Here is a 17,734-nt window from a genome sequence, read left to right on the forward strand (position 1 = left end):
CCCACAAAGTTGGCCGCGGAAGTCGGTTATGGGAACAGATTTGCTGGCTCCGGCCAGGCCATAGTTCCAGAGCCCCAGCCACAGGGGGCAAATTCGACCCGTCGATCGACACGGAAGTCCCGATGAGGTCAAGATCGGCCGCCTCACCCGGCCTAGGCGCTACATTTTCAGGGGGACTTCCCAGGGGGTGGCGCTTATGGGGGGGGGGGGGATTTTGTCCGAATTAAAGGAGGGACCGGACTACCAATTGCCGGAAAATCGGTGGTAGACCAAGGTGAAGACATTTACCCAATGTTTGAATGCTGGCTGGGAATCTCAGAGAGCTGCAGTTGTGATTTACAACAAGTTTGTTAGCTGTCTGAAGAAGGATCCTTGTCGGAGAGGTCACCTATCGATGTTCTCCAAGGATGCTGCCTTACCCGCTTGAGTTACTCCAGCACTCTGTGTCTTTGTTCTGTTAACTCAGTTTCTCTTCCCGTAGATGCTGCCTGACCTGCTGAGCGCTTGCAGCATTTTTCTGTTTTCGTCTTAGTCTTCCAGCATCTGGAGTTTTCTTGATCCTCAGGTTGTGTATTTGCCTTTGTGTTCGGTCACCAGAGGGAGTGTCTGAGTGGCACGAAGGTCATCGGGAGAAACAATGGGGAATCAGTTGGGAGATTAGCATTCAAACTGGACATCCTATGTCGAGGCCCAGCTGTCTGTTGTCATAGCAACCACACGCTGTTCCATCCACCTAACAACGAGGCATTTCCAGCATTTCAGCTTCAGTAAGTTCACGTTTTTAGATTAGCATCATTTTCATGCTAATTTTAATCAAGTACAAATATATTTCAAAGGGCCGTTTTTTTTACCCCTTCAGAGGTTGAGTGACACAAGCCCAAGTTTGAATCGTGCTCTGAATCATGTTAGAGGCACAAGGAATTGCAGATGCTGGTTTTCCAAAACAAATACCACAAAGCACTGGAGTAACTCAGCGGGTCAAGCAGCATCTGTGGGTGACATGGATAGGCAAAGTTTTGAGTTGGAACCCTTCTTCAGATTGAATTAAGTTAGATCCTGTCAATTGGAATCATCGCACATCTGAATTGGGAAAGGGGAAACTATTGATTGTTGTCAAGTTCATCACAAAGTGGTACATGGAGATTGGGCTTGCACCCCTTTAGAATTCCACTCCTTTCCTTTTGGAATTAGAGATTGATCTCCTAAACACGCCTCGAAGCAAATTAGGGGGAAAATCATAGGAGCGTTTAATCATATTTTTGTACACAAAGTTTTCAGTTACGAGATCAGAAACATTGTTATAGAGGCATGGAGTCAGAGTCATACAGATCGGGAACATGCCCTTTCACCCAACTTGCCCATGCCGACCGACCGAGATGCCCCATCTACATTAGCCCTACCTGCCTGCATTTGGCCCATGGTGGCGCAGCGGTAGAGTTGCTGCCTTACAGCGAATGCAGCGCCGGAGACTCAGGTTCGATCCCGACTACGGGTGCTGTACTGTACGGAGTTTGTACGTTCTCCCCGTGACCTGCGTGGGTTTTCTCCGAGATCTTCGGTTTCCTCCCACACTCCAAAGACGTACAGGTTTGTAGGTTAATTGGCTGGGCAAATGTAAAAATTGTCCCTAGTGGGTGTAGGATAGTGTTAATGTGCGGGGATCGTTGGGCGGCGCGGACCCGGTGGGCCGAAGGGCCTGTTTCTGCACTGTATCTCTAAATCTAAAATCTTAAATCATATTCCTCTAACTTTTTCCTATCCATGTACTTATCCATGTACCGTGATGCTGTTATGGCACCTGCCTCAACTACCTCCTCTGGCATCCCATTCACGTACACAGCACCCTCTGGGTGAAAAGGTTCCTATTAAATCTTTCTCCTCTCATTGTAAACCTGCAGTTCCTTGTGTATAAAATACATCTATTATTGATACTTCAGCCTCTGCCTTTTACGCAAAAGTTCCCAAACTTTATTTCACCTCCTGGGAAAAGTTTCAAAAGTTGTTTAAAATAAAGTTGGCGTAGTTCCTTATTGTTTTCTGATAGAATCTGTTCACGTGATCCACCGGAGTAACTCAGTGGGACGGGCAGCATCTCTGGAGAGAAGGAATGGGTGACGTTTCAGGTCGAGACCCTTCCTCAGACCCAAACGTCACCCATTCCTTTTCTCCAGAGATGTTGCCTGTCCCGCTGAGTTACTCCAGTTTTTTGGGTCTATCTTCGGTTTAAACCAGCGTCTGCAGTTCCTTCCTACACAGTGTGATTCACTGCCCTGTCATTGTCGTTGGAGAACACAACCCTCCATGAAAGGTGCTGGACCTCAAGGTACTTCAGAAGGGGGAATCTCTGCCAGAAGGCACACGAGATCATTGCAAGAAGCTTACTTCAAGATCACCAGTCAACATTCCTTCTGACCAGTAAATCCAGGCCAATATTATTTAGCAAGTTATAAATGACTGGTTCTAGCAATTATTGTGAATTCATGCTAGAAATCAGAAGATATCAATTTTTACCTTTGTGTAAATTGTCGGTTAATTGGCCTCTGTAAATTGCACTGTGTGCAGGGAGTGGATGAGAAAGTGGGATAATGTAGATTTAGTACGAATAGGTGACTGATGGTCCGTGTGGACCCGGTGGGCTGAAGAGCCCTTTTCCATGCTGTTTCTCCGAACATAAACAAATAACTATTCCCTCACCATGAATATACATAGTTCTCCTTTGTCTCATACATCAATAATGGATGATCACACAATCATCCGTAAAGGGTGGTGAGTGTATGGAACCAGCTGCCGGAGAAGGTAGTTGAAGCAGACACTATCACAACATTTAAGAAACATTTAGACAGGTACATGGATAGGACAGGTTTAGAGGGATATGGGGGGAGTGGATGGGTGGGGGAGGGGGTGGTGAAGGAACGGGTAGTATTCAATGGCACCAGTGCAGCAATGCCACAGAACAAAGTCACCTTCAGAACAGCAGCAATAAAGGTTGTCACAGAAAAATCGCTGAAATGGATGTAATTACATTTATACAGTCATGATCAAAACCATATTTTATATTTATAACTCTCTGGCAACTGGTACAAGATGCATGTCCTGTTAAATATACAACACAACCAATAGGTCACATAATCAATTGATAAGAAAAATACTTTCTGCTTATGGAAACATTGAATATTGAGTTCATGTATCATTCATGCTGGTACTTCATTTATTTCCTCTCAATTCATTTTTATAGTCTAGTTTCAGAGGTTTCTTTGTACTGAGTCAATTATACGACGACTGGTGGTTTATTTTGGGTTGAATTTTTTAGATTACATTCCTGTCTTTTTTTCTTAGCGCAAGTATGGGACTTTAATATTACCCATTGGAATGTGGTCGATAATGGTCTTCTGTTGCGACCCGGCAAGACTCTTTTCCTCGCTGCCTGTAGGAAAATCCATTTGGGATATATCACATTTGAGAAGATGATGACTCACTATATGTAGTGTTATTAACATAAAGCAGTACATTCACATCCCATGGGCCAACCTACCTTATTCATTTTCAAAATGTAGTCAATGAGCCCGCAGTGCAGTTATAGATTAAAGAAAAAACATAAACTGATCCCTAAAGGACAGAGTGCTGGAATAACTCAGCAGATCAGGCAGCATCATACGATCATAAGAGATAGGAGTATTATTTGGCCATTCGGCCCATCAAGTCTACTCCGCCATTCAACCATGGCTGATCTATCTCTCCCTCCTAACCCCATTCTCCTGCCATCTCCCCATAACCTCTACCAATCAAGAAGCTATCTATCTCTGCCTTAAATATATCCACTGACTTTGCCTCCACAGATTCACCACCAAGACACTGGTTGTGGGATATAAGAAATGGGAAACTGATGCCTGGTGTCTGAGTCGTCAACAGATGAGCTGAGAGATGTACTGTAGACTAAAGAAATTCCTCCTCATCTCCTTCCTAAAAGAACGTCCTTTAATTCTGAGGCTATGACCTACAGTCCTAGACTCTCCCACTTGGGGAAACGTCCTTTCCACATCCACTCTATCCAAGCATTTTACTATTCTGTACATTTCAATGAGGTCCCCCCCTCATTCTTCTAAACTCCAGGCCCAGTGCCATCAAACGCTCATCATCATCTCAGGAGAACATGGATGGGTGACATTTCGGGTCGAGGACCTTCTTCAGACTGAGCCCCACTGTGTGGCAAGGCCTACTACTCGGTTCAGCAAAGCATCAGAAGCAATTTGATCTCAAGGCAGGACAAAGCGTGGTAGGTGATAGGTGGATGCAGGCAAGAGGGGGTTTTGGACAGGCAGGTGGTTGGAACAAAGGCCGGAGATATAGGCAGAAGATGTGAGAATAATCATGTATTGTCTTTCAGCTGACTGGATTGCACCCAACCAAAGCTTTTCACTGCACCTCGGTACACATGACAATAAACTCATTTGTAAACTGCGGATTGAGAAACTGCGGATTGTGAAGCCACAGGTAACAGGAGCGGGGCGGGAGAAATAAGTGGCCGTTCAGTCCAGGTGGGGATGTTCTATGAGCCAGAGAATACAAGGGAGTGGAAGACACTGGTTGTGGGATGTAAGAAAAGGGAAACTGATGCCTGCTGTCTTCAACAGATGAGCTGAGAGATGTACTGTAGATATCGTAGGACTTCATTTAAATCAAGGGTTCTTTTTCAGCATGATGCACTGGCATTATGAGGGAGCAATTGTGGAAGTTGTCTTTTGCCTTCTTTCCTGGTGAGTTTACGACATTAAAGAGCACACAGGGTGGCACGGTGGCGCAATGGTAGAGTTGCTGCCTTACAGTGCCAGAGATCCTGGTTCGATCCTGACTATGGAGTCTGTTCGGAGTTTGTAAGTTCTCCCCGTGGCCTGCGTGAGTTTTCTCCGAGCGCTCCGGTTTTCTCCCACACTCCAAAGACATACAGGTTTGGAGGTGAATTGGCTTTGGTAAAATTGTCCCTAGTGTTAGTGTTAGTGTGCGGGGATCGCTGGTCGGCGCGGACTCGGTGGGCCGAAGAGCCTGTTTCCACGCTCTATCTCTAAACTAAACTACACTAGACTAAACTGAACACACCACATACAAATCTGCAGTAGATTCCCCGTGTAATCAGATTATTGATATGGTGGCTTAAGGTTCCAGGGTAGAACAACATACCTATTGCATAATTCCTGGCTCACTAATCCCACTGATACGATTAGAGTGCCAAAGCAATTCTCTGGAGAACGTAAAGGGATCGGTCACAGAACTGTGTGAAACGTTTAATTTAAATTCCCTCGAACAAATGCTAGAACAAAATATTCCAAGGAGGTATCAGTGTCTTTTGTTTGTAGGGAAATGGAAAAAAGTTCCATGTAAAAGGCATCAATTTCATGGCAAGAGAATATAACAGCCCAATTCTGGACAGCTGGATTATACACCCACTTCCAAGTTCACAAACAGCTTTATGTGTGGGAAGGAACTGCAGATGCTGGTTTACACCGAAGATAGACACAAAATGCTGGAGTAACTCAACAGGTCAGGCAGCATCTCTGGAGAGAAGAAATAGGTGATGTTTCAGGTCGAAACCCTTCTTCAAGACTCAAGATAACTATTAGTCTGAAGAAGGGTCTCGACCCGAAACATCACCTATTCCTTTTCACCAGAGATGCTGCCTGATCCGATGAGTTACTCCAACATTTTGTGTCTATCTTCACAGAAAGGTTTGATGGATGTAAAAAGCACCCGTAGGGATGCTACAATGGTAGTTGTATCTCTAAACTAAACTAAACTAAACAAAACACTTAGAAGCAGGAAGAATGAGGTGCAATGACGGAATGGGACTGAATAATTATTTGATGAGAAAATTTAAATTTGGGCTGACTGGAACAAGTGGTACAGCTATTCTAAAAGACCAGCGAAGATTTGATGACTTTGAGAATGTTAATTTTTTTAGAAAGTAGAAGAATCTTTTCTTTGTGCCCACTTACTTCATGGTGATAGCAATCAGTTAAAGATCTATACAAAAGGAATCAAACCCACAGGAGTGCCATTATATCAAATTTCACAGAGAAAATCAGAGAAACATGAAACCTGAAAGGATGACAAAGTGTAAAACATTTTTTTTCTTTCTTCTAAGGAACTGAAATGAAAATAATGTTTGCAGTGAAGAACGTGAAGGAAATCCAAGGATATACAGAGAAATGTAAAATAGACACAAAAAGCTGGAGTAACTCAACGGGACAGGCAGCATTTCTGGAGAGAAGGAATGGGTGACCTTTCGGGTCCAGACCCTTCAGGTCGAGAGTCTAAAACATAGAAACATAGAAAAATAGGTGCAGGAGTAGGCCATTCGGCCCTTTGAGCCAGCACCACCATTCAATATGATCATGGCTGATCATCTAAAATCAAGGTTACAAGGTTTCAAAGTCAGTTAGTACCCCATTCTTGCTTTTTTTCCCCATATCCCTTGATTCCTTTAGCCCAAAGAGCTAAATCTAACTCTTGAAAACATCCAGTGAATTGGCCTCCACTGCCTTCTTTGGCATAGAATTCCACAGTTTCACAACTCTCTGGGTGAAGAAGTTTTTCCTCATCTCAGTTCTAAATGGCTTACCCCTTATTCTTAACTGTGACCCCATTCCTACACAGATAAATTTAGAAACATAGAAACATAGTAAATAGGTGCAGGAGTAGGCCATTCGGCCCTTCGAACCAGCACTGCCATTCAATATGATCATGGCTGATCATCCAAACTCAGTACCCCGTTCCTGCTTTCTCCCCATATCCCTTGATTCCGTTAGCCTATAAAGCCTACATCTTCCCAGATCACTAATTATTTTCTCTCTTTACATAACAGTGTGGCAGGAATCTCTAGATAACTATTAGAATCAGGAATCATGGCCAGTTCTTCTCGAAGGCTTCTCAGAGGGTCTGCTTAAAACTGTAACACTAAAGTGTAATCATCTAATTGTCCACAAGCAAAGGCAAACTGCTACCTAAAAGGAAACAAAGTGCTGTAGTAACTCAGTGGGTCAGGCAGCATCTCTGGAGAACATGGATAGGTAATGTTTTGAGTCTTGACCTGAAACGTCGCCTATTCTTTGCTCTCCAGATTTTTTTAGATTTAGATTTAGAGATACCGCGCGGAAACAGGCCCTTCGGCCCACCAAGTCCGTGCCGCCCAGCGATCTCCGCACATTAACACTATCCTACACACACTAGGGACAGTTTTAACATTTACCCAGTCAATTAACCTATATACCTGTATGTCTTTGGAGTGTGAGAGGAAACCGAAGATTTCGGAGAAAACCCACGGGGAGAACTTACAAACTCCGTACAGATGGCGCCCGTAGTCAGGATCGAACCCGAGTCTCCGGCGCTGCATTCGCTGTAAGGCAGCAACTCTACTGCTGCGCCACCGTGCCGCCCGCGATGGAGATGCTGCCTGACCCGCTGAGTTACTCCAGCACAATGTGTCCTTTTGTGCATTAACCAGCATCCGTAGTTCTTTGTTTCTACTGTATAAACTGCCACCTAAATGGGTGCTTTAAGAGAAAAAACTTACTGCAAATTTGAACCCCAGTAGAAGTACTGCTATAAAATAAGAATTGAGGTAGGTGGCATATTTACCTGCAGCAATCAGATTAAAGGGTGCATTGTATCCTTAAAGTAGTAATTCAATAATATTTAATCACATTCCACCTCCCAGTACACATTAGGCGGCTCTCTTCCCCCCAGTGAACATGAATAGCAAGAATTGAATTCTAGCTCATTGAGTTTAAGTGAGCAAGCCAGCAGTTTCTGCTTCTCATGTTTCTCTGCAAAGGCTCTATCAATCACTCAGCAATTATCAAGAGGGGGACACTGGATATTGATAACCTACTCCCCCTCAACTCCCATCACACCCCCACAATGCCGGCCCTGCAACCTTACCCCCGATCTGGATTACATTCAAACAACAGTGCAGATGGAGACAACAATGGCCTAGTTGTACTGGGGAAATGCTTTTAAGAAGCACTCACTGAATCTTAGAAGAGCCACTCTCAGGGATGTATGAGGAGCTTTAACCATCAGTAACAGGAAGGCACTTTAAAAAAAAAAATCAAAATGTACTTTATTCGAGAAATAAATACATACAAAACATGTTCCTTCCAAAACTCCATCCGACATTCTCGGAGGATACACATACATTCAATACATACATTCAATACACCAATTACACACAATTACCCCCCATCCTTGCCACTCATGTGGCCAACTGGTGTGGAATCCCTTCCCTTATTTTGAGGGGCGTCTCCACCACACCCTGCCCCCCATGTCCAGCAGCGGAAGGCCCCTAGACTGTGGTCCTCCCCCACAGAGCCTTGGCCTTGGCTGCACCAAGCTTCAGTGCGTCCCTCAGCACGTACTCCTGCAGTCTGCAGCGGGCCAGTCGGCAACATTCCCCGACGGACATCTCACTCCGCTGGGAGGTCAACAAAGCTCGGGCAGACCAAAGAGCGTCTTTCACCGAGTTGATGAACTTCCAGCAGAACTCGATGTCAGTCTCTGAATGCGTCCCTGGGAACAGTCCGTAGATTACAGAGTCCTCTGTGACGGAGCTACTCGAAATAAATTGTGACAGGGACCCCTGCAAACCTCTCCAGACTCTCTTTGCAAATCCACACTCTGAAGAGATGGGCAACTGTCTCCTCTCCGTAACAGCCGTCCCGAGGGCAGCGTGCGCTGGTAGTGAGGTTCCGGCGGTGCAGGAAGGATCTGACTGGGAGGGCTCCCCTCACCGCCAGCCAAGCCAGGTCTTGGTGCTTGTTGGTGAGTTCTGGCGATGAGGCTTTTGCCAGACAAGCTGGGCAGTCTGCTCTGGGAACCACGTCACAGGATCCATGGAGTCATTCCCCTGCAGTGCCTGCAGGACGTTCCATGCTGACCACTGCCCGATGGACTTGTGGTCAAAGGTGTTGGTCCGGAAGAACCTTTCCACGAATGACAGATGGTGCGGCAATGTCCAGCTGACTGGCACATTGCATGGCCTCTGCGCCAGGCCCATCCTTCGCAACACCGGGGACAGGTAGAACCTAAGCAGGTAGTGACACTTGGTGCCCACATGCCTTGGCTCTACGCTCCACCTGATGCAGCCACACACGACGGTGGCCAGCAGGATGAGGGCGACGTTGGGCACGCTTTTACCCCCGTTGTCTGCCGACTTGTGCATTGTGGCCCGTCGCACCCGGTCCATCCTCGACCCCCAGATGAACTGGAAGAAGGCCCGGGCAATCCGTGTGGCGCAGGAGGGAGGGACGGGCCACACTTGCCCCGACAGCAGCCCCGAGAGCACCTCAAAACTTTGCATGTCATCCTTGCGCAGGGGGCTTGCTAATCTTTTCTGTATTGTTCCAATTTTAGTATATGTGCTGCCGAATGCCCTCAGAGCACCTCACACCTGACTGACACACATTTCTTGCATTTATAGTTTAGTTTAGTTTAGTTAAGTTTAGAGGTACAGCATCGAAACAGGCTTTTCATCCATGCCGACCAGTGATCCTCGCACATTAACGCTATCTACACACACTAGGGACAATTTACAGTTATACCAAGCCAATTAACCTACAAACCTGTACGTCTTTGGAATGTGGGAGGAAACCCGGAGATCTCGGAGAAGACCCATGCAGGTCACGGGGAGAACATACAAACTCCGTACTGACTGCACCCGTAGTCAGGATCGAACCCGGGTCTCTGACGGTGTAAGGTACCAAATCTATCCCTGCCCCACCTTGTTGCCCACAGTTATATAAAGTTACATCACTAAAATAGCAGATATTATTTTTCCAGTTCCTTCCTACACATTTTGTCTGCTCCACTGCAAAATCTCCCCAATGTATGCCTACTTTGAAGAGGTTCTTCTCTGATCCCCTGAGTTACTCCAGCACTCTGTGTCTACCTTCGGTATAAACCAGAATCCACAGTTCCTTCCTACATACATTGTTATTTTTATTGCTATTTTATTTGGACAATAGATTGTTACAGGACTGAAGATAGACACAAAACGCTGGAGTAGGTCAGTGGGTCAGGCAGCATCTCTGGAGAAAAGGAATAGAACATGATGTTTCGGGTCGAGACACTTCTTCAGACAGGACTGCCCTTAGTATTATCGAACAGAATATCTCACATAAGAATGTAAGAAGGAACTGCAGATGCTGGTTTAAACCACAGATAGTCACAAAAAGCTCAACGGGACAGGCAGCATCTCTGGAGAGAAGGAATGGGTGACGTTTCAGATTGAGACCCTTCTTCAGATAAGAGCCCTGTTTCAGGGAAGCGAATCTTATAAAGAAATGAGATCATAAAAACAGGAACAATAAAATAAATTAAATACATTTTGACCATTGCTTACCACTCCAAAACACACAAAGATTTACATTGCTGGTTTATATTGCTGTGTATACCAATATGGCCAGAAATGTTCTGCTCATGTTTACTTGCTTTTTAACTTTTTTTCCTCTTGTCCAGTGCAAACGTGAATGATGATACAGTTATGTTTCTAAATCACTAACTCGGGGAAAGTCTGTGAGCTGTAGCTGGCCTGATGTAGGTTTTTGATTAGGGTGATTTAATTAGCCATTGGACCCAGTAGAAACACTCAGGGCCTTCAGTCTGCTGTCTTTCAGAGTCCAGTTTCATTTCTCTCATCACATGTAACCAAATTAGTGGGGTGATATTGGAGGGTGAGGAAGGTTGCAATCGGGAAAACGTATAAGCTCACTATAACTTAAAGGGGTCAATAAAAACAGGTGTGGCATTATTAGTGTAGGAGACAACTGCAGATGCTGGTTTATACGGAAGATAGACACAAAATGCTGGAGTAACTCAGTGCGTCAGGCAGCATTTCTGGAGAAAAAAGGATGGGTGACGTTTCGGGTCGGATCTGAAGAAGGGTCCCATCCTGAAAGGTCACCTATGTATGGTAGAGTCATAGAGTCATATAGCCATAGAGTGATTCAGTGTGGAAACAGACCCTTCGATCCAACTTGCCCACAACGGCCAACATGTACCAGCTACACTGTTACAGCCAACGACATGGCACTACAATTTGCTTGCTATTGGCAAACAGTTGTGTGATGACACGAAATAATAAAACCAGCTACACTATCCCCACCTGCCTGCGTTTGGTCCATATCCCTCCAAACTTGTCCTATCCATGTACCTGTCTGTTTCTTAAACGTTGAGATTGTAGTGGCCTGGCGGAGGCCAGAGAAAATGCTGGACGCCAGGCAGGTTTAGTAAAGGTCTTTATTTGGCTGTGAGCTTTTACTCACAGCGAAGTCCACCTCGGGATTAACCACACCCCCCAACGGGCTGACTCTTAACCCCTTAAGCCTGTCCGTCAAGTGCCGAGGGGGCTGACCCAAGGAGTGGCCTGATCTCCAGGGACCGCCACAGGACCCCCCTCCCCCCAAGAACCAGAGGTACAAAGCGGACAGGAGGGCGCACGAGGCGACCAACCCGGGTGCACACCACGCCCAGCGCAGGGACCGGCGACCGATCAACAGGTGGAGGGGATGTAGCAGACACTGGCGGGGGTAACGTGGACGGAGGGCGACCACGCAGGCGGGGCTGCGCAACCAGCACCGGCCGATCAATGTCCACGTGTGCCGGCTTCAGTCGTGCGACCGAAACAGTCTCACTGCGACCCCCCATGACCAGGACAAATGTGGCCGAGCCGTGTTGCAGGACCCGGAAGGGGCTCTCGTACGGCCGCTGGAGAGGTGACCGATGAGCGTCCCTGCGCAGGAAAACAAACTGGCAGTCCTCCAGAGCAGGAGGGACGTGCGGATGGAAGGTCCCATGACGCGACGTGGGCACAGGTGCCAGCCTGCCCACCGACTGCCGAAGACGTTGCAGGGCGTCAGAAGGCTGCTCCACTCGACCCTGCGCCAGTGGGATGAACTCCCCGGGAACCGTCAAAGGGGCCCCGTACACCAACTCGGCGAAGGAGGCGGCCAAGTCCTCTTTGGGTGCGGTGCGGATGCCAAGGTATTCCTCTTTTAAATCATTAACACCAAAGCAACATTAAAAAACATTTTTTTTAATATACTGGTAATAGGCACGGGGGAGAATAGGGTATGGGGAGAAGGCAGGAACGGGGTACTGATTGAGAATGATCAGCCATGATCACATTGAATGGCGGTGCTGGCTCGAAGGGCCGAATGGCCTCCTCCTGCACCTATTGTCTATCTATTGTCTATAAAATGCTGGTGTGACTCAGCAGGACAGGCAGCATCTCTAGAGATAAGAAATGGGTGAAGAATGACTGAAGAAGGGTCTCACCCCGAAACGTTCCCCTTTCTTTCTCTCCAGAGATGTTGCCCGTCCCGCTGAGTTACTCCAGCATTTTGTGTCTACCTTCGGTGGAAAGCAGCAAATCTGCAGGTCCTTCCGACACACTAGTAATAGGCAGCAGCTCACCAATAGATGGAGTTATTTGTATTGATGACATTATTTAACATAGTTCTTCAGAACTTCAGAAGTCTGAAGAAGGGTCTCGACCCGAAACGTCGCCCATTCCTTCTCTCCCGAGATGCTGCCTGACCTGCTGAGTTACTCCAGCATTTTGTGAATAAATACCTTCGATTTGTACCAGCATCTGCAGTTATTTTCTTATTTAACATAGGAATGCTTTCAAGGCTGACCCTGTTCTTACAATACCACCATGCGTTCCCTCTGGCTTAAACCAATAGACCAAGTCTCCGTTTTATGTCTCAAAGGACAGCACCCCTGAAAACCTTCTCTGTGATTACGTTCAATATGAGAAACACATCTCTCCTGCTTCTGAGTGAGAGTTAAGAATGCTGTCAATGAACATTAAATAATGTTCCCTGTTACCAGCTGCCAAGTGTTTATTCCTTTGTAACAAGTATGCCTTGTTCTTTGAACTTTACGTTTGAGTGTTGACACCTGTTTCCTTATGTTTGCACTAATCTTGTTGCCCTTATTCGGTGCTGGGACCGCAGCTATTTACAATATGCATTAATGACTTGGATGAAGGGATTAAAAGTACCATTAGCAAATTTGCAGATGATACAAAGCTGGGTGGTAGTGTGAACTGTGAGGAAGATGCTATGAGGTTGCAGGGTGACTTGGACAGGTTGTGTGAGTGGGCGGATGCATGGCAGATGCAGTTTAATGTGGATAAGTGTGAGGTTATCCACTTTGGTGGCAAGAATAGGAAGGCAGAGTATTATCTGAATGGTGTCAAGTTAGGCTAAGGGGACGTACAACGAGATCTGGGTGTCCTAGTGCATCAGTCACTGAAAGGAAGCATGCAGGTACAGCAGGCAGTGAAGAAAGCCAATGGAATGTTGGCCTTCATAACAAGAGGGGTTGAGTATAGGAGCAAAGAGGTCCTTCTGCAGTTGTACAGGGCCCTAGTGAGACCACACCTGTAGTACTGTGTGCAGTTTTGGTCTCCAAATTTGAGGAAGGATATTCTTGCTATTGAGCGTAGGTTTACTAGGTTAATTCCCGGAATGGCGGGACTGTCATATGTGGAAAGACTGGAGCGACTAGGCTTATATACACTGGAATTTAGAAGGATGGGAGGGGATCTTATCGAAACGTATAAGATTATTAAGGGGTTGGACACGTTAGCAGCAGGAAACATGTTCCCAATGTTGGGGAGTCCAGAACAAGGGGCCACAGTTTAAGAATAAGGGGTAGGCCATTTAGAACGGAGATGAGGAGAAACGTTTTCAGTCAGACAGTTGTGAATCTGTGGAATTCTCTGCCTCAGAAGGCAGTGGAGGCCAATTCTCTGAATGCATTCAAGAGAGAGCTAGATAGAGCTGTTAAGGATAGCAGAGTCAGGGGGTATGGGGAGAAGGCAGGAACGGGATACTGATTGAGAATGATCAGCCATGATCACATTGAATGGCGGTGCTGGCTCGAAGGGTCGAATGGCCTCCTCCTGCACCTATTGTCTATTGTCTACTATTCACTGATGCTTTTCTATTTTGCATTGAGTGATCTACAACTCGCCTTTTGCCATCTGCCTTCTTCTTGGACACAATGAATGAGTATTGTGCTTCCCAAATATATAAATATAAAAGATGCAGTGCCTTTAATCCACAGCTTGTGTCACTAACCACCGGGCCTTCTGTTCACCATTCCCGTGTTCCCAGCGACACATTCGGAGACGGGCATTCAGGTGGCAGGGGTTACGGGGAGAAGGCAGGAGAATGGGGTTGGGAGGGAGAGATTGATCAGCCATGATTGAATGGCGGAGTAGACTTGATGGGCGGACTGGCCTAATTTTGCTCCTATCACTTATGAACTTATGCACATCAAGTGCTGCTGGGAGGTCATCAACTGGGTGAAAGACTCTTTGGTTTTGTTGGCCCATTCCAGACTGCGGGAGTAGGTGCTGAGGGACGCACTGAAGCTTGCTGCAGCCAATGCCAAGGATCTGTGGGGAATGACCCCAGTCTAAGGTCCTTCCGCTGCTGAACATTGAAGGGCAGGATGCGGTGGAGATGCCCGACAAACAAGGGAAGAGATATCACCCGAGGGGGCCACATGGTTGTCAAGGGTGACAGGTATAATGATGGCACCACCAGATACACTGCTAGTGAATGTATGTGTAGCCGTTGAGAATGTCGGAGGAGTTTTGAACAGTTTTGTTTTGTATATATTTTGTACATATTGTTTATTCTGAATAAAGTTCTGAACAAAATTTCCATGTTTCCTCCCTCTCTCTTCTCCAGGTGCTACTTGTTAGTTGTGCTTTTTGCCAACTCTTAGGAAATAGTTTCCCAAGGAATATGCCAGCATCCAATAACACAGACCAAGGAAGAATAGAGGAAGAAACAAGGAACTGCAGATGCCGGTTTCCAAAAAAAACACAAAGTGCTGGAGTAACTCAGCAGGTCAGTTCGATAAAGACAGGGGAACTGTATTGTCCACTTTAGATGTATCGAAGATGGGTCTCAACCCGAAACATCACCCATTCCTGCTCTTCAATGATACTGCCTATCCCGCTGAGTTACTCCAGTTTTTTGTGTCTATCTTAGATGTACTTTTTTTTAAAAAAGATACAGCGTGGAAAGACTCTTTGCCTCACTGAGTCCGCACTGATCCTCGCATATTAGCACTGTCTACACACACTAGATACAATTTACACATACACCAAGCCAATTAACCTACATACCTGTACGAATTTGGAGTATGGGAGGAAACCGAAGATCTCGGAGAAAACACACGCGGTCACGGGGAGAACATACAAACTCCGTACAGACGGCCCCCGTAGTCGGGATTGAAGCCGGGTTGCAAGCGCTGTAAGGCAGCAACTCCACCGCTGTGCCACCCTGCTTTAGTATCCACGGTCATTTCTTGACAAATGAAAAAGGAGTTGTGGGTGGACAGAACAATTAGGGCCTTGTCAAAGGCCTCAGTGGTTGCTAGGTTGGAAGGCTCCTATGTTTGGAGGGTTGAAGGCCCAAGGGATTGGGAACTTGGATGGTCTGTGCCAATCGGGGAAATCAGGCCTGAGCAAAGTGTTGCAAGAGTTAAGTACCTTGGAGGGAACGGGGGTTGTCTAAAGTATGGGGTGTAAGTGTGGGACTTACCATAGTGGGGTTTGGGCCTGTCATTGCACAATGAAAACACCTGTATCCCAGGTGTGAACAACAGGTTTAATTTTCCCAACAATCCTCTGAAAGTGATCCACGTCTGATAGAGAAATGGCGCAAAATCTTGTTCCAGTTTCCTGGTCGAATGCATGCAGTGATGTGTTATGAAGTGTTACTCCATCCAAAGTTTATTTTTAACAGATCGCCATTGGAAATAAAGAGCACTAGGGATATCTAATTTCTAGAGCAAATTTTTTTTGGAGAAATTTCCAGACTTACAGTCTCGAAAAGAAATAACAGAAAGAGGAACCATGTGGAAATAGTACAGAAAATGCAGAATTCACAGCCATCTATTCAGACTGACAAATGGCAAATACCGAACTAAGGCCTCGCAATGATAACTGTTTGCAATGCTCCACAGAGTAGAGCACAACAAACTCCAGAATTCATTTAAGGAAACACGGTTGTTTTCCGTGAATTGTAAATGCTTTTTGGATGTATAAAATGGCTCTCCTCATCTGCATCTATCTTCTCATCGTGTCAAAGGCAAAGATTCCTGGTGAGAAAGAAGCTTCAAGTTTACATTGTGCACACGGCTAGAGGTCACTGTTAAAAGGGCTTTTGACAGAGGCACTTAGGGTATCAAATTAATTTCCTATTACATGGCACTTACAAAGTCAACAATGAAGATAGTCGAAAGGTTAGCAGTAATATTCCTTGGCCTTAATAATTTCATATTTGCATTTGATTTGCATCAGATTAAAAGATGCAAATTAGGAGACAGATTAGGAGACAAATAAGTCCTCAACGATGGTAATCATGTACTCCTTAAACTTTTTTTTTTGTTTATTCTCTTGGGACCCCGGGCTGAAAGAGCCTTTGTGCTGCCTGGCCAGGACTTGCCAAATGAACGACAGAAGTAGTTGAGTTAATCAGCGTGGTTTTGTCTTCCAAATCAAAATGCAATTTCGTTTTTCACTTGAGGCATGAATGTATCATTTCTTCAGTAACCGCCTCCGAATTTTTAAAACAGTAATTCTCTCCGTGTGGTTTGCTATGAATATATTTTGAGGAAATCATCCCCGATCCCTTTTTGTAAAATGGCACATTCCAGTAGCTTTTCCTTAATTGAAACCTGGAATTACCGTTGAGATCAATTTCAAAAGCAAATTTGAAAGGCAGCTTTGAAAGCTGCTCATCGAGAAGAGATCAGGCAGGTGGGCAGGTAATATGGTTTACCTATTGAGCAGGGTATTTGCAAGGAGTCAGTGTCACCCTTCCTCTAATAAACAGATTATTAGCCTCTGGTCGCACCCTGAACTGGTCTGCAATTCTAATCTGGTCTTTGTCTGCCTCAGCTCCCCTGGCCCCGCCAATCTTGCAGCAAGCAGATGTGCAACCCAGATAATGACTCATAAAGAGATTTTATTACCTTTCACAAAATCATGAGAGGAACAGATCGGGAACAGAGTCCCTCACCCAGAGTAGGGGAATCAAGAACCAGAGGATATACACCGATCAGCCAAAACATTATGACCACCTGCCTAATATGCTGTTGGTCCTCCATGTGCAGCCCCATACGCAGCAGGGTGCGATGCGCTGTGCATTGTGACACATTCCGCCCGTGACCACCATTAAAATTTTATGTGACTTATGCCACAGTAGACCTTCTGTCGGTTCGGACCAGACGGGATAGCCTTCGTTGCCCTCTGTATCAAACACCCTGTGGTTTGTCCCACCTCGGCCCACTGTCGGTAGGTACTCACCACTGCTGACCGGAAGCACCCCACAAGCCTTGCCGTTTCAGAGATGCTCTGACCCAGTCGTCTGGCCATAACAATTTGGCCCTTGTCAAAGTCTTTACTCCATGCTCAGGTCTTTACTCCTGCCCATTTATCCTGCATCCAACACATCAAATTCAAGAACTGACTGTTCACTTGCTGCCTAATATACCCCACCCCTTGACAGGTGCCATTGTAACAAGATAATCAATGTTTATTCACTTTGCCTGTCAGTGGTCATAATATTTTGATTGATCAGTGTAGATTTAAGGTGAGAGGGGGAAAGATTTAATGGGAACATGAGGGGTAAATCTTTCACATACAAAGGGTGGT

General features: G+C 45.9%; 1 pseudogene; it reads right to left on the reverse strand.

The window, feature by feature from the left end:
* Nucleotides 1-9,319: 9,319 nt before the first annotated feature.
* LOC144600753 (U6 spliceosomal RNA) lies at nt 9,320-9,432 on the reverse strand (annotated as a pseudogene).
* Between the last annotated feature and the right edge of the window lie 8,302 nt (nt 9,433-17,734).

This window comes from Rhinoraja longicauda, chromosome 15 (genome assembly GCF_053455715.1).
Source record: "Rhinoraja longicauda isolate Sanriku21f chromosome 15, sRhiLon1.1, whole genome shotgun sequence".
Classification (NCBI taxonomy): Eukaryota; Metazoa; Chordata; class Chondrichthyes; order Rajiformes; family Arhynchobatidae; genus Rhinoraja; species Rhinoraja longicauda.